This window comes from Chionomys nivalis, chromosome 13 (assembly GCF_950005125.1).
Source record: "Chionomys nivalis chromosome 13, mChiNiv1.1, whole genome shotgun sequence".
NCBI lineage: Eukaryota > Metazoa > Chordata > Mammalia > Rodentia > Cricetidae > Chionomys > Chionomys nivalis.
The window spans coordinates 42555616-42573316 of NC_080098.1; the positions used below are offsets into that span (position 1 = coordinate 42555616).

Consider the following 17701-nt stretch of genomic DNA (forward strand, 5'->3'; position numbering starts at 1 on the left):
GAGGGTGCACAGAAAAAAAAATTGCCAAAAAGTAGGGACTCCTTCGAGCCGGATTCGAACCAGCGACCTAAGGATGTCTGGATTATTCAACTACAGTCCTCCGCTCTACCAACTGAGCTATCGAAGGGCCCACGTGTATTTCCTCCCCACTGGGGATGCCATCTCTGTGTCATTAGACCCTGTGTCTTATTCATTGTGTAAGAGTTTTCTCTCTCTCTCTCTCTCTCTCTCTCTCTCTCTCTCTCTCTCTCTCTCTCTCTCTCTCTCTCTCTCTCTTTCATTTTTCTTCTTTTTCTTAACTTAGTGCCTCCTCAAAACCAAATTTCTGTCACTTAGTGCCTTGGCCCCCGAAGAAAATGGGAGTTTGAAAACCAAGAAAACAAAACTTCAGGACTTTGCGAGGACCAACTTTTATTGTGGTGAACTTAAACAGCCAGGTTTTTTTTGCACTGTAGGTTAAATCCACTGTTGATGTTCGGGTCCCAGTTTCACTGCGTACATTCGAGCAATATCAACAGATCTAGGGAATCCCTCCTCTAGTTTTCTATTCATGATTGTGTTTGCCAGAACTAGGGAGCTGCCTTTCTGAATAGGGAGCATGCGAGTTGTTGTTGTTCAATGGAATGGCTAGACTATGGTGAGACATGACATATCAAATGGAGACATTAATATTCAGGTTCTTAGGTGCCGCGCCAGCACGGCAACTGTCGTTCTTCTGAGTCTGCACAACTCCAGGTTCTGCAGACAAGCCTTTATTCCACTTTCTCACTAGTATATATAACCCTCAATGGCTTAGGGGTAAACATCCTTAGAAACATTGCTGAAAACAACAGATTGTTCCTGGTTTTGTTCCTGTTTTCAACCGCAAGAGTGCAAAACAGACCAAGTGGGGGTGCGAAGGCCTGTCCTCTAGGGACCCAATACTTAGACAAAGGAAAAAGAAGACTTGGATGGAGAGGATGGGGAGGGTGACTGGTCATTCAGAGGTGGGTGTGTTTGCAAGGCAAGCTCAATGGCCTCCTGACAGGTTTAACGCGGTGTCGAGTGTTAACTGGATTTTTGAAATGATGTAACCGTTACCATCGAAGCCCCTTCGCTTTGATTACCTACCAGCCAACTTTGGCTATGAATTTGGTCTTTCAAATTTTGAAAACAATTGAAAATGCGTCAAACCACATAGTTCTGTTTCTTGCTATGAATTTGACAGGCAATCGAGCCGACTCAGCCTTCCTGACAGACATGTGATCAGATAGATGTCTTACCTCTACTTGGCTGCGGCTCTGCGGTAGTTCATCACCTACCAACAGAAGCCTCCTCACCGAGCCGGTCTGCATTCCTGTCCCCTTTAGGTCTGTTCTTAACATAAGAGTAAGGAAGCCGGCCGACTTGGTAGGTGGTGAGAACGCCAGCAGAAAGCTTTGGTGGATCACGGAGAGGGAGGGCCCTGGATGAGGCCTTCGGAACTGAGCTCGTCTAGGACCGTGCGCAAAGTCAAGTTAGCAGCAAGGTATGGGCTCTGGAAAAGCCTCCGTGATCCAGGAAACATTCTGTGGTTAATGGGGGCGGGTGGGGGGGGAGGGAGGGAGGAGGAAGAAGAAGAAAGAGAGATCAAGATAGAAAAATAAAAAGAAAGGAAAAATAGGAAAGAAAAGATGGAAACTAGTGAACGTGAATGGGAAAAGAAGGAAAACGTAAAGTAGAATACAGAGTAATAATTTGCTGCATTTCTTTATTATTAAGAGTTTCAGCTTACCTAGAAAACTAATGTAAATGACAAAATAAAATTAAAAACTGCAATTCATAACTACCTTAAGGGGGCGAAAAGGATACACATTCTCCTATGAAAGTGTAGAGACATGCTGCTACATGTGCCCGGCTAGCTCAGTCGGTAGAGCATGAGACTCTTAATCTCAGGGTCGTGGGTTCGAGCCCCACGTTGGGCGCAACTTTTTAAACTTGTGACAATTCTGTATTTTTATGTATCGTTACCATATAATTCATTACTATTGATAGAAGTAAAAACTATTTTCAGAGTCTGTAACTTTAAAACAATCAATTCTAATTACGACATCACTGCGAGCAGTTATGGTACTGAACGTTGCGCCATGCAGAATTTAGAACCCCTGACTTTGGACGGCGCAGAGCTTCCTGACCTAGCGAGACTGAGACCCACTGAAAGAAAAAGTGAAAGTCAAATCTGAAAACAACTGATTTTAATTATGAGATTTCAAGATACAAACCAAAAAGAGTGCATAGAAAGCGGGCTTGCAAAAGAGAATGCGACACTGCTACCATTATGGGTACAGCTGAGCTTAAACTTTCAATGACAGAAAGACAAAAATTGGGCTCGTCCGGGATTTGAACCCGGGACCTCTCGCACCCTAAGCGAGAATCATACCCCTAGACCAACGAGCCTCTGGTAGCAGCTGTTTGCTACTTTTCTTAATTATTTAACAAACTATTTGTTTCTCTTAAGAAGATGTTCAGTAAATATAATTTTTATTGCCTTTAACTCTGGTGATATTTTGTTTTGTTTCCTTTTGTTATTTCCGATAAGCCTGGTTACTTGACTCTTCAGGAAGTTCCTTCGGTAAATCTCTGAGGACTGTATAAACACCTCTTGACCCACCCTTGTAAGAGAAACAATCGTAGCGTTTATTAAGAACAGTCTAATTCCTTCTCAGATTTACTTAATGGCTGTCTGGAAACAAAACCCAAAAGGGCCCATTTGTGAGCACTGAGTCACACGTGTCAGTAGGAGGCTGGTGGGGAAGCCGCCTGCACCGTCCGCAAACCCACCTGGACCTCAAGACGACTTGACCCGGGAATTTTTCCCTCGGAAGATACTGCGAAGGTGGAAAACTTCACTACTATACAGCCAGGAGTTCACGAATAAACAGAAAAATCAACTGTCCAAGGAATGTAGAGATTAATAGGATTGGAATCCTGGAAAAAAGACAGAAGGAAAATGGGTCTGGTGAAAGGAGAGGAAAAACGTCAAGAAATAGACTGAGCAAAGGGGCGCCTAGTTTCACCGAACCAAATCAACGCTCTGACAGGCTACAGCAGATTCCGGAATGGGGCTTAGCCTTTTCTTATTGAAAAGAGAAAGAGAGAAGGGGAGAGAGAGGGAGGGAGGGAGGGAGGGAGGGAGGGAGGGAGGGAGGGAGGGAGGGAGGGAGGGAGAGAGAGAGAGAGAGAGAGAGAGAGAGAGAGAGAGAGAGAGAGAGAGAGAGAGGCGAGGGGTTCCTTCCCCAGTCTCGCCCCAGCGGAGACAGGCAGAGTAGTCTGCTCACACTAACCTTGTCAAGGTTCAAGCCCTCAACAAAGCGGTGAGAACCTTTTTCCTTCTAACGAACTCAGACTCAACTCGAAAGATACACTGCACTGTTCTGCCAGTCTCAACGTGAAGCTACTGAGCAACAGTGAAGCTACATACACTCTGACTAGGGAAAATGAGTCTCTTACAGTTTAGCGTAGTGAGACGGACCCGCTGCAAAACATTTGCAGCCTGATTGTAACAGCTGTCCTGTAAGACTAATTCTTGAACAATTTGCTTTTCCCTCTGGAAAATTTCATACAGTTCATTTTTCAAGGCCAGATGCAGCAAAAGGTACAACTGGCCCGTACGGGGATCGAACCCGCGACCTTGGCGTTATTAGCACCACGCTCTAACCAACTGAGCTAACCGGCCGGTAATGCTAGCCGCTCTCCAAAATTATCATAACAAGTTTATGCTGTATTTGTTTTTTTTTTGTTGTTGGTTTTTTTTGTTTGGTTTTTTTGTTTGTTTGTTTGTTTTTTTGTTTTTTTTTTTCTTTCTCGGTTTTGTTGGAAAATTATGTTGGTATATTCGGGCACCCGGATTTGCCCTCAAGGAACTAGACTTTCTCCGTTTTCTCAGTTCTATACTGAACTTTTATTTGTGCCATGAAATATTGGATTAGTGACATCTCGTTTTTTATTTCAAAACAATATTACTTCTGCCCTAGCCAGCCAAACACCACAAATAACCATTCATTCTGGAAAACGGTTCATTTTCCAGAATTCTTTGTTACTCTCATTATGCATGGTGGTGTAGTTTTCGACGCTCTAGGATACATTTGTTTCAGATAAAATGATACTAAAAGACCTTAAAGCAATACTAGGCCCCTCGGTGCTAGCATCCGGCTCTATTAGCTGTAGCTAAAAACAATAATATTGTAGAAAATATATGTAGTGCAGGACGTAATATGTAATGATTTGAAATCTTAAAATGTTAGGTATCCTGTTTGAAGAGGCAAAATAGAACTGGAGATGCCGGGGATCGAACCCGGGGCCTCATACATGCGAAGCATGCGCTCTACCACTGAGCTACATCCCCAGCCGCTGCCAAATGGGCTTTGAGGATCCTTCCAATTTTTGAAATCGCTTTTTCTGCACAAAACAAAATCTTGGGAAAAAAATCTTGAAATGGTTAGAGAGATAATAGTCACTGGCTTTTAAAGTACAGGATACCGTTTAGCCATTGATACTGGTCATTTCACTACCTGTATAAAAGAACCACCTAGGAATTCGACGAGAAAAAGGAGAGAACTCTTATTTAAGCTTCTTTCTTTTCCATTTTTTTTCAAAAGCTTCCACACCTCTTCCACCTCTCATATCATATTCAAAAAGTGTAGACCTAAACAATTCAGTTGCTCACTTACAAGGTTCAGCAGAAGTTTGAAAATGATTTTGCTTGGGCCCACATGTAAAGTATTGGTATTGTTCTGGGGAAAAAACCTAGGAATACAATGTGGGCGTTGTTAGGTCTCAACTAACATAATTCCATACATATATATACTACACGCGCGCGCGAGGGGAATATATGCGGTAAAGCATAGTATAATGTTCATCGTCCTCAATTCCTCTAGTCTAACAATTCATATACTGGAGGCAGTGGATTACAGTAAGAGACATATTACCGATTTTCCCCATTCTCTTGACCTCTAAATCTGTGTGCTCGTGAGCTTGGTTGGTTTCAAACACAGAAAACTCCCTTACTGCGAACAATTAATTCATTGTTGGGAGACAGCTCTCTGTGAGTCTCATATCTCCGTGCTTTATTGTTGACAAACTGATTTCTCTTTGTTCCAGATTCTTTTCGAGAACGATTACAAAACAAACAGCCTTAGAAAACAATGTCTCCATAGCAGTGGGCAAGTTACACTTACTGCTTGCTTTCTAAGAAATGGGATTCCCAACTTTGTAGTTCCTTCCCCAAACTCACTACATGTACAGGGTCCCATAGCTTTGTTAGTGTTCTCTTCTGTGAACTGGATCCGGAGAACCAAAGTACAAATACTGATACTCCGCATCTTTGTCAACAAACTGTTTCCTGTTCTTTCCTTCCGCCGTATGGACCCTGCGGTTGGAACTTAGTTCATCAGCCTTGGCTCCTCACGTTGACGCACTCTGGCCCTGGTTAGCTAGCTCTTTTGAAACAGGGTCTATATAGCCCAGGATGGCCTCTAACTCACAATGTAATGGACATTGGGCTGGATCAGGATCTTGTTAAATTCCCTTCCTGAGTGCTGCTATTCCAGGTCTGAGGCTCCTTCCCAGGCCCCTCACAGTCCGTCAGTCTCCCCATCCTCCTCCTCATCATATATTCCTTCTTCCCCATAATAGGACCATCTACTTAAATTCTAAAAGATAGGCATTCGGATGCCTATCCTTCCTTACACATCCTTCATAATTCGTGTACTTTATAATGTTTAAGGGTGGGAAGAGGGAAGCTTTGGAGATTTTTTGGAAAGTCTTTTCTACACCCATGCTACCATTCAAAAGCTCTTGTCTTTTTGTAGCTACTGACAATTGTCTTATCTTAATAACCATATATATATATGGTTATTATATATACTTGCCCATATATCTGTTTATTATATATATACTGGCCCTCAAATATATATTATACTACATTTTAATATATAAATATATAATATATAACATAATATGTTATCATATATATTTGGGGGCAAGTATTAGAGACAGGGTCTCCAGTCATGGAACTCTCTATGTAGACCAGGCTGGCTTGAACCTACAGAGATCTGCCTGCCTCTGCTTCCCAAGGGCTTGGTTTATTTTTATTTATTATTATTAATATCTAATTTTTAAATTTTATATGCATGGGTGTTTTGCCTACATGTATGTCTGTGCACTTCTCAAGTGTCTGGTGCCAGAGGAGGCCAGAAGAGGGTATGGATCCCCTGACATTGGAGCTACAGACAGTTGAGTTACCATGTGGATGCTGGGAACAGAATCCACATCCTCTGTAAGAACAGCCAGTGCTATTAAACTGGTTTTCACTATTTTGTCTTCATCTAAGTGGGCAGCTGTTCCATGTCCTCCTAGACAGTTCTGACTTGCTGACCAGAATGAAGCAGTCTATTTTACTGTTAGGAAATCTCTATTTCTGGTGCCTTCCTCTGTATTCAACCATTCAAGGATCAACACAAAGTTTCTGTGAAGTCCAAATAGCACATTTCCTAAAAGATTCAAAGCAAACTGGATAAAATCTGAAATTCCATGTGAAAAAAAAAAGTTTTTGTGGAACTGGCTTTGCCTGGGACTGTGGATTTCCTGCTTTGCTTCTTTAAAAAAATAGTTATTAATTTCTAGTTAGCAAAGGAATGGGTTTAATCTTTGCACAGCCTGACCTCAAACTTGCTATGGACTTGAGACCCTTCTGCTTCCTCCTCCTAGTCCTGGGGTCACAGGCACATTCTACCCAGTACCTATGAGACAAGCTCCTTCACGGAGCTACACTCCCAGTCCCACCACCCACTGCCTCTTGCATTTCTTCTAACTTCAGCTTAACTGTTCCAAAGGTAACATAAAGAGAAGCATGCAAATTTCCTTCTGCTATGGGGGTATCCTAGAAACCATGGAGCATAGTCATGCGTTTCTTCACTTTCCTTTTGGAAAAGCCTGTCCGCAAATGAGCTAGCTTTCCACACTATGAAGTGAGCCCATGATTTCTCTCTCTGGTGAGAGAAAAGCCCATGGGCCTGCCATACTGGCACAAAATCAAAGCTCTAAATGTTCAGTGACTACAGCAGGAATTACTCTTGAAAAGCATGTTCTCTTCTGGGAAGTTTCCCCCCAGCCTGTCTCCTCACATCGTCCGGACTCAGGGGCTGTGTCTGAGTGTTCACAGGGATGGGCTGGAGTCTGACTGATCTTTGTGTGCTGTCGATGTCTGGGTTATGCAGTCTGCCAAACAAGGTAGTCACTTCAGACTGTGATTCAGGCTTAGCAATCAGCAACAGAGGAGCCAGCTTCTAGTGAACTTGCTGTCCGGACCTTTGGAAAAGGCCTTTTTATTGTCACAAAATTTATACCTCTTAGCAAGTCAATTTCTGCATACCAAAACCCCTTATCTGGAGTTGTTTGAAGGAACCATTTGCCCAAGTAAAATTCTTAACCATGAGATTGCTTGGTTGGCTAAGTACTCTCAGAACTAAGCTTTGCAAAGACACTAGGATCCTTCAGGAAGGACCCAGATAAGAATTAAACACTTGAAACGAAAGGTAACAATCACAAAAGGTAGTTCAGCCACGAGGTGTTAACAACACTCCAGAATTCAAGCCAGATGCACTGGCTCTGTGGGATCTTTCTCTACAGTACACCCACGGCCCTGCCCAAGAGTCCAAGAATAAGAATACAGAAATGTAGATTCCAGAAATAAGAATGTAGAAATAAAGAAATATAAAGTATAAGCCTAGGAGGATGAGAGCAGGCTGTCAGCAGCTGAAGGATTAACTATTAACAGTGGGTTACTTTGCTCTACAGCCAATAGCTCTGTCTGCAAGGCTGAAGCTGCCCTCTGCAAACTGAGGTAAGCTCTGCATACTGAGGATCAGCTTTTAGATACCCGCCCCAGGGTACTCATGACCAGCAGCAACTGATGTGAGCTGTACCGTTTTGGTTGTGCATTTTTCCCGTACCTTACCCACACAAAACTAGCAGCATCAGGAGAGTGCAGGGATTTGGTAAACTTCAGGGGATGCCAGGGAAGAACAATGACGTAAATACAAACACAGTGCAACTAAAAAAAAAAAAAAACTCTGTTAATGGAAATTGCAAAGAACATTTTGTATCTGAGTTTTACCTCAAATTTTTAAAACTTCCTTTGTTCATGCCTATAATGCTTTGCTTCTTGCTATAAAAGGGAGAGTTTGGAAACCATCTTTTGCTACAACCTTAGGAATCCATCTCTGGCTGTGGTCTCAGCAAGTTGATAAGTTTTTTGTGACCCATGGAGATTTTTTTAAAATTTTTTTCCTTGGGATAAAATTTGCTTCTGGCTTAATAGACTTTGGCGGTCTGTCCCCCATCTTTGCACACCCCTGGTGGACCTAACACCCAACATAGCTCCTAGCACCTACCATCGGAGCCCTGGTGATTGAATGAGCAGACATCATTGTGGTGGGACTTTATTTCTCTCCCCATCTGTCCTGTACTCAGTATTTCCTAAGGAAAGCAGAATAGCATGAAGTGTGCAGAGAAAGTTCCAGCACTGCAGTCTAGTCTAATCTTACACTCTATCAATTTTTCATGTGATTAATTCTATCAAAACCACCAGGAGAGAGAGAGAAAGCACACCTGAGTAGGTGGAAGAAAAGCAGAATGACCCCTGTTCCTGCAAATTTATACACAGTTCAACAGCTGAGTTGCTGAGAAAAAGGGATAAAGATGCCATATTCCTATAGACAACTCTCTTTTATGATCCTCTAACCAACCACGATGAAACTCTTACACACACACACACACACACACATGCACAGACATCTATGTATGCAACCGGGTGGTGGGGAACAGGGGCGGCTAGCTGGGGAAAAAGGAATTATCACAAGTGAGAGGGAGATAACAGAAGGTAAGGGAGGTATGTGATCATCAAGTGACATTATATACATGGATGAAATGTCATTATGAAACATAATGCATAATTAATACGAGCTAGTACAATTTTTTTTACTACACACAAAGTTTTTATTGACAATTTTGATTACAGAAGAATAGGAATGCATATTACACAACTTCTTGTATGGACTAAGCTAGACAGCTAACATGATTACCAGGCACCATCTGGTTTTTCATGAGAAAATCCTGGAGAACTTTCATTCTGAGTACTGGGTTTAAAGGTGTGGGCCACCTTGACTTAAGAAACCGCGTTTTAAAAAGATTGTGAATTATTAGTGTAAATTTTAACTATAAACTGCTCTTCCTTCTCCCCCCCCCCCAAAGAATTTAGTTTCTCTGAGTAAATTAAGAAAGTTGCAAGATACCATTGTGAAACTGTCTGATTCAAGTGATTACAGTGTTGGGCAAATTCAACCATTATAGTTTCCGGCATAAAGGAACAATGACAAAGAGACGGGGAAGGTAATCATGGAAGTTAGCCTTCCATGGCAGCACAGACTCTGAAGGATGAATATTAGATGTATTATTTGCCACGGTGCACGACTTCACATATGCATGCATGAATATACACAGATAATATTCCTGAAGTGCGAACCGGAAGGACCGTCTGCAGTGTTCTATATAGTACAGGTGACTATGCTTGGCAATTAATTGAGTATTTCAAAGACGTTGGTAGAAAAGATTTTAGGCATTAACATAAATGTCAGACATCTGAAGTTACTACCAATCATGTTACTAGGTATTGTATACACATATTAAAACCTCAGCTTGTACAGTACAGATATGTACAGTAATGTGTCTATTAAAAAGAAAACATTACAAAGGAAGAAAGAAGGAAGGATGAATGAATGAAAGACTTTTTTATTGTCTCACAGGCTCATCCTGTCTGTAAATTCATAAATAGCATCCTGATTTGTTTCAACTTTGAGCACTTGCGTGCCTGGCATGAATCACGCTGAGTGTCCAGCAGTTTTTTGCTTTGAACCTGAGGTATTGGCCCTGGAGAAGGGAAACACTTTCTGTATTTGCGCTCAGCCCCCCATACCTTTTCTTCAGCTGGCGTGGTTACCGTGATCCCACTAAATTACATCAGTCCTTTCTCAACATCCCATCTCCAAAGGGCTTCCTTGGTGGCTCATAATGATCTCCAAAACTCCCTTTCCACTTCAAGTGAGAAGCAACCGGCGGCGACCCTACCTCCTAGGACACTTTACGGGTTGCAGAAGGTGTGAGCCGCAGTCCTGCGGCTGGAGGTGAGGCCTGACAGGCCTCCCTCTCTTAGCTAGTCTGAAGTGAGAGGTCGTCAGCTCACGGGGGTCATACACAGTGTTTGACAAACGATAAAGACTTCAAGGCTTATCTTTTATTAGAACAAGAAACCTACTATAACTTATTTTCTTATGCATTTTAATTATTGTCTGGGCAAAATAGTTCATTGAATATTGATTACATCTTTGAACGTGGTATCAATCTTAGAAAAGACATTTAGCCACTTTCTGACTAAGCAAAACTGTTATATCCACTTTGAAAATCAGTGTGGCGATTTCTCAGAAAATTAGGAAACAACCTACCTCAAGACCCAGCAATACCACTTTTAGGTATATACCCAAAGGATGCTCAATTGCACCACAAGGACGTGTGCTCAACTATATTCATAGCAACAATATTTGTCATAGCCAGAACCTGGAAACAACCTAAATGCCCCTCGGCCGAAGAATGGATAAGAAAAATGTGGTACATTTACACAATGGAGTAATACACAGTGGAAAAAGACAATGACATCTTGAAATTTGCAGGCAAACGGATGGAGCTAGAAAACATCAGATTGAGTGAGGTAACCCAGACCCAGAAAGACAAATATAATATTACTGAATCCTAAGTGATTTCAAAAATTAAAGCAAAGAAAACCAGCTTACAATTCACAATCCCAGAGAACCTAGACAACAACGAGGACCCTAAGAGAGACATATAAATCTAATCTACATGAGAAGTAGAAAAGACAAAAATCTCCTGAGTAAATTGGGAGCGTAGGGATCAAGGAGAGGAGGAAAGAAGGGAGTGGAGCGAAGAAAAATGTATAGCTCAATAAAAACAATTAAAAAAAGAGCTTGTCTAAAAAAAATAAATTCAGGGCAGACTAAAGACAAGTGTGAAGAACAAAATTAGAAAATTACAGAGTAGTAAAGATTATCTTTAAACTCCGGATATAAAATGTTCCCTCTACCCCAACAAGCCTGCTTATATCTAGGTTTCCATTTGTCAGTTACAGATACTGACGGTAGGGTAGGGTGTGGGAACTGCACAGCGGGCAGTACTTTATCACAGTTTCCAAGCTCCTTTCCCCTCAACCTCAGCGGACAGACCAGCCGACAAAGTGTTTGCTTGCTGCTCTGAGAAGGAACAGCCATGGGGAGTAGATACTCTCACAAACCACATGAGAGCTTTTCAAGACCAGCTCTGATGAGGAAATGAACTAACGACGTGATGATTATTCTTCACAGGATGGCTGACAAGACAAAAGCCGGAATCTTTGTTCTTTCGAGTGGCAGCATCACAATGTTGTAGAAAACTCCAATTATTGTTACTTGAGGCAGGCATGCCTGTGACTTTTTGTTCTTGTTTTATAACAGTTCTCTGCCAAACTTTTTCAAGTGTGAATGTCAGAGAACCTTTCTTGGAAACCAGTAATGAGAGAGAGAGAGAGAGAGAGAGAGAGAGAGAGAGAGAGAGAGAGAGAGAGAGAGAGAGAGAGAACCCCATTTCTCTCACTTCAGTTCAGCTTCTGAGATACACTCATTGGTATCCCTGCACCTCCACCCCTCAAAAAATTAAATCTCCTTATGTACTAACAATGTAACTTTGAAAAGAAATAAAATTCTACAATTTAAGGAGAAAAAAATAAATTTGATTTTCAAAAATATTATTGTAAGAGCAGGGTCACTAACAGAACATGCCATGTTACTTGGCATCCCTAGTGATGTTCTCTTCCTGGGGCTGAACTGTAAAGCATCCTGAGTTTTTGCAGCATTGTTCCAGCTATTGCCAGCATCTGCTTCCCCTTTTCCCTCTGGGTGGCTCTTTCCCCTTCTTTTCAGGGACCTGTTTCGGCCTGTGACGCAGACTCCTTTCTTTTATCGTTCCTGATGTCGCATTTTGCCTACTTACTTGGCAAGCAGCTTGCCAGTCATGGATGCTTCTTTCTCACACCACTCCTGGGAAGAGCTCTTTAACCAGACACAAAGCACACAAAGCACCAAGGAATCAACACGTTTAACACTTAAAAATAAAATTATACTACAGCTAACAACTTGTGGGTACCAAGTAAAATACAAAGAAAAGAAAACACACTGCCTTCCAGTCCTCTCAGATAAGGGCCTACGGTCAAGACTGTGGCTCCACCATGCCTTCATGCCCTGATGCGCTATGCTCCAAAGTAAGAGTTAAATAAATAAATCCTCCTTCTTTTAAGTCGCTTCTCCCCGGGGATGTAGTCATTGTAATAAGAAAAGTAGCTAGTAGTTCATAAGCTGACATTTAATTTCTTGGGTCACTTTAAAAAAATAGATTCAGTTTGTCAATTTACATTCTTTATTTTTATCATTGATTATAGCAAACCTGGATCAATCTTGATCATATTTAAGGTTGAAGCAATTATCAAGATTGTGTGAGAACTAAGTTAGCGGGCAAACAGATTTGTGACACATACCTAACAAAGGCTTGGAACCTAGAATGTATTTCTGTAGATCCATAAAAAGGGCACAAAGCATAAAGTTAAAAAAAAAAAACAAAAAACACCTATGGCTAAAAACACCTATGGATGTGTGACCCAGGAAATGCATGTGTGAGCTACAGGATACAGTTTCTTACCCACTAAATTGAAGAACACTTGCTGGGAGCCATGCGACTTCTTGGGGGAACAAGGCCTGAGAATAGCAGGAACAAGTGCTCCTTTTGGCAAGGCCTGGGAGAATTTAACCCACTTTTGGCAAGGCCGATGGGTAGTTTGCTGGATAATTCTGGGTGTGACTCCAGGAGCATGGGTGCTGCCTGCTCTCCTCGCTTTCCTTACACAAATGATTGCTGCTTGCCTCTAGTTTCACTTTCTTAGAGCCATAGATGAAATGGCCATTGCCTTAGTCAAACTTTTCCCTGAAGACCCTCCTCTGGGTGAGCCAGAGGGGATGTTGTTAAAAATACACAGTAGATCTGAGTCAGCCCCAAAGGCTCTGGTGTTTCAGGTGCGACCATGAATTCAGGATTCTCAAGAACACAATGTCGCCTTTCCAATGCACCTCGTGACTGGCCTGAAAGAGTCACAGACGTTCATGACAAAATTACAAATTTGCATAATTTCCTGGAGAGAGTGATTTTAACCACAAGAGTCTAGGAGAAATGTTAATAAGTAGATGATATCAGGAGTTATGGGAACCGTCTAGCAACAGGGAGTGATGCAGAATCATAGAAACCCACAGAGCCCTCATCTCTATAGCTGTGTCAATACCGAAGGAAGCTGAAAGGAAGGGGGCGTGAGAACAAAAGATAAGCAGTGCCAACTACTAAGAGTAAGCTTTTAAGTTAAGTAGTTTCTAGGATGATAGGAGAAAGCCTGGTATATCCCCCCCATAGGAGACAGAGGAGTACAGAATGAAGAATGGATTGATTCTCCTTAGCTGATGACTTGCCTGCAAGAGTTTAGATTTAGCCGGGCGGTGGTGGCGCACGCCTTTAATCCCAGCACTCGGGAGGCAGAGGCAGGCGGATCTCTGGGAGTTTGAGGCCAGCCTGGTCTACAAGAGCTAGTTCTGGGACGGGCACCAAAGCTACAGAGAAAGCCTGTCTCAATAAATAAATAAATAAATAAATAAATAAATAAATAAATAAATAAAAAGAGTTTAGACTTGACCAGACTGTCTCAATAAATAAATAAATAAATAAATAAATAAATAAATAAATAAATAAATAAATAATAAGAGTTTAGACTTGACCAGAGGTAAACATTAACCATTAGAGGCAAAACTTTCTCTCACTTTGCATGATGCTCTAACTGCAAATGCTGCCGACTGGGCACACTGTTCCACCTGTAGCTGTGCCGTGTTAGAAAGCTTCCTTTGTTGCTGGCTATACTGGTTATGCTCCTTTGTTGCTGGCTATACTGCTTATGCTTCTAATATCAAGGCTATGAATCAAGTAGGTAATGATTACAGGTGGGGAAGATGAGGGGTGGAAAGGGAAGGAGAGGAGAGAGCAAACGGAAAATTATTGTAATCATTATTAGAAACTTAAGGCAACAAATATGATTATAAAACTGTTCATGCAAGCTATTGAAACTGTATAAATAAAAATGACTCAGGCTATCCGGGGCCACTTGCTTGAAACAGGTGCCCAGACTTTTCTTTGTTTTGCCGACTTCACACATCCGTCCCAGGTCATTGGATCCGATAAGAGCAAAAACTAAGTTGCCTGACAATATGAAGGTAGATGTGGAGCAGTAGATGTGAAGCAATCAAAACATATACACACTGTTGGAGGGTGTGTGTGTGAAATTAGTATATAGTTGTAAAACAAAGTCGCATTGTGTAAAACAATTCTTCTTCCTGAAGTATCTCAATGGGAAAATTGAAAACTGTGGGCAGATGGAATTAATGATAATATTATCATTTTTAAAAGTTAAAAACCACCCTATATGGCTTTAATAGAAAAGACAATATATTTTAGTCATATGTGTGCAAGAGCAGCAGAATAAGTGGGTAACAGCTACATGCAAAAAACATAAGCACCAACATAAAACTGAGCAAAACCAGCAAGTTGCAGAGGAATATAGACAACATGAACCTTTTTTACACGATGTGACATATGACAAATTCAGACTTTAACAGAAGTAGAATAAAGCTATCTACAGAGCATAGATTTAAAGCCACAGGTCGGTATAGGAACATCTTCTGAGATTGGGTAATTAGGACCCTCGCTAAAATAGGCGGAGGCGGAGGCGCACTTCCCCGAGTGGTGGGAGTGGGGCGATCCCGGGCGGTGGACACCTAGCCGCGCCAGGACTGGAGGAAGCCCCGGATGCGCTGCCGGCAGCTGGTGTGGGCGAGAGAAGGAGTCTCCATTCGCAGAAAGCGGTCTAGGCTCGGGTGTGGGAAATGGGAGCTGCAGAGAGAGAAGCTTCAAAGTGCACACTGGGAGCAAAAGAGAATATAATAGATGAAAATTGTTCAGAATTAAGTTCTGTAGTACTAAAAATGGAGAATCACACTGTTTCCGCCCGGTTTCGAACCGGGGACCTTTCGCGTGTGAGGCGAACGTGATAACCACTACACTACGGAAACGAGCTGAGCTAGGAGCCTCGCTCCGAGATATTCTTTCGATTTGTTTCGTTTTTGTTGTCAAGTAAATAGTTTGATGGTGACCTGGAGAGGCGTGCCTCGTGTTTAATTCCGAGAAACGGAGAAACACAAACTTTGGGCTTCATAAGCGGGACCTGAAACCAAATTCTTATTCTACAAACGACTAAATAGGAAAGACTAAAACAGAAATTTCAATAATCTCCCAGATTACTCTTGCTATTAAAGTTAATTGTTCTGAACAGATTTTAATGGATTAAGAGGTCAAGTAAAATCATCCTAAAGCCAAAATGGACTGGCGAAACAGCCCGACCTGGAGATCACGGCTCCGCAGATACGCTGGTACCGCCACCACATGGTCGGACGTGGAATTTGGTCTAAAAAAAAGCGATGAGCCGTAAGGGAAGCTGTGGCAGGAGAATCGCTTTGAATTAAAGCCGGCTGGGTTACAAAGTGACCCGAAAATACCCAGCTACAAAAAAAGTGTCATCGTGATCCTCTTGTTTCTTATTTTGTTTCAGACAAACTCAGACGTGTATGGATTTTCTTCATTAAATTTCCGTGTAGTCAGGAAAAATGTGTACCGTGCACTCCGAGCCAGCCAGGAGTCGAACCTGGAATCTTCTGATCCGTAGTCAGACGCGTTATCCATTGCGCCACTGGCCCTGCACACGTAACCCTTTGGGTGGGGCACACAACTAGTTATGCTGTTCTCCGAGTTTAACACAGCAGTGTCTTTGATTTGTTTTGTTGAGGACTCTATTATCTTTACTTTTAGATTTGTTTCTGTTTCCCCCTCCTCCCCTCAACCCCCCCCCCACCAAACAAAACGGCGGTGATAGGTGTCCCCATGTCGCTTTTCTACTCAAACTCGCATTCATTGAACCAATACTGCTGGACGCACGGGAGATAAAATAATGAAGAAAACGGATCCTCCTGTACCCTACAGAAAACATGATAGTTTTGACATAGACAGTAAAGCTCTAAATAAAACTGTGAGAGATACGGAGGAAAAAATAATACAATAAGGAAGGAAAGTGGAACATATCATAGTCCTGATGCTCCCTACCCCAAATATGTACCAAATAAGACCTCAGTAGGCAGTCTCCACTACACGTCTCAGCATGCTATATCTTTCTAGGAACTGTCAATTCCGGTACACATTTGTATAGATTTTCTAAGCAAAGATAATTGTCATATACGTGTTTCAGTCTTCAGTAGAGACTTTTGAAAAGGGTATCTATTCATGCCCTGTAAATAAATCAAGGGCTACTAAAAATAGAAGTAAATTATTTGATGTTGAGACTATACATCTTAAGATCAGAAAACTATTTAGTTTGGGTTCATACAGTTTCAACAACTCTAAACACGTGTGCAACTGTTTTTACACTTAAGCATTAAAGGAAGCCTACTTAATGCTTTGTCCTAAAGAAACATGGCGCTTTCTCATCAGGTTTTGTACTCAGACCCCCAAGGTAATTTGGTGCCTTTTTCTACTTCATCTCAGGAATGATGCTAATATATGTAAAAATAATAATAATTCCAAAAAGAAACCAATTATGTTTAAATATGTCACCAACACAAAGTCATGGGAGCACATGGTTACACTTCCAGCATTGAGGAGGTGGAGACAAGACGGCCAAGGCTAAAGTAGTCTTCCGGTTCTTCCTTTAGCAAGCAAGCTCCAACCATCTTTCTACCTCAGACTCTGTCTCCAAACAAACAAACAAAGTATGGACATTTGTGTGCTTAGATTTTCAGTAACAAAGCCAAGTCCAGCGGCTCCAGGTCCTGTTTATTCCCATCACACTCAGAGATGGGGCTAGATCAGAGGCATCTCTGAAAGCTATTGGGCTCATTCTGTTTGTCCAAAATGGCTTTAACCTAGATGGTTGGATGCTCTGTCCACGTGTCCTGTCATATTGTTTTTAATCTCTTGGAACCCCCTTCATTTTGCAAAATTTCAAGGCCTTTTCTGGCTGCCTCAATTTACTGAATAATGTCCTCAGTAAGGTATTGTTTTACTTTATTTGGGTGAATCTTTTTGAGTCCAGTATGAGTGTGTGAGTGCGTGCATGCGTGTGTGTGTGTGTGTGTGTGTAAGAGAGAGAGAGAGAGAGAGAGAGAGAGAGATCCAGCTTCCAGTCAGTGATTGTATTAGGCAGAGAAATCAAATCCAGAAGAATACATCATTAACTGCCTTACAGGATTGACAGGATTAAAACTTCTACAGCCTGTCTACTGAGTAGCCTGGGCTGTGAGTGAGCCCACTATGCCCAGCTATGTTAGTGCTTAAGTACATAACTGGGCATTACAGCCTGACCAAGCCGACACATTAAGCTACTACTATGATGAGCTCTTCCCTGGGTCTCAACGTACTCTCCTTTGGTTTTGCTCCAAGGCATAAGGAA

At 41.9% G+C, this 17701-nt stretch overlaps 7 non-coding genes across 7 annotated transcripts; 1 reads left to right on the forward strand and 6 right to left on the reverse strand.

Moving 5' to 3' along the window:
• Window positions 1–39: 39 nt before the first annotated feature.
• Trnay-gua (transfer RNA tyrosine (anticodon GUA)) lies at window positions 40–127 on the reverse strand. Its single transcript is given in 2 exon segments — window positions 40–75; window positions 91–127. It is a non-coding gene; the product is annotated as a tRNA-Tyr (tRNA).
• A 1743-nt stretch (window positions 128–1870) lies between these two features.
• Trnak-cuu (transfer RNA lysine (anticodon CUU)) lies at window positions 1871–1943 on the forward strand. The gene has a single exon. It is a non-coding gene; the product is annotated as a tRNA-Lys (tRNA).
• Window positions 1944–2343: 400 nt separating this feature from the next.
• On the reverse strand, window positions 2344–2415 carry Trnap-agg (transfer RNA proline (anticodon AGG)). Its single transcript has one exon. It is a non-coding gene; the product is annotated as a tRNA-Pro (tRNA).
• Window positions 2416–3620: 1205 nt separating this feature from the next.
• Trnai-aau (transfer RNA isoleucine (anticodon AAU)) lies at window positions 3621–3694 on the reverse strand. Its single transcript has one exon. It is a non-coding gene; the product is annotated as a tRNA-Ile (tRNA).
• Window positions 3695–4291: 597 nt separating this feature from the next.
• Window positions 4292–4363, reverse strand: Trnaa-cgc (transfer RNA alanine (anticodon CGC)). Its single transcript has one exon. It is a non-coding gene; the product is annotated as a tRNA-Ala (tRNA).
• Window positions 4364–15202: 10839 nt separating this feature from the next.
• On the reverse strand, window positions 15203–15275 carry Trnav-cac (transfer RNA valine (anticodon CAC)). Its single transcript has one exon. It is a non-coding gene; the product is annotated as a tRNA-Val (tRNA).
• Window positions 15276–15883: 608 nt separating this feature from the next.
• On the reverse strand, window positions 15884–15956 carry Trnar-acg (transfer RNA arginine (anticodon ACG)). The gene has a single exon. It is a non-coding gene; the product is annotated as a tRNA-Arg (tRNA).
• Between the last annotated feature and the right edge of the window lie 1745 nt (window positions 15957–17701).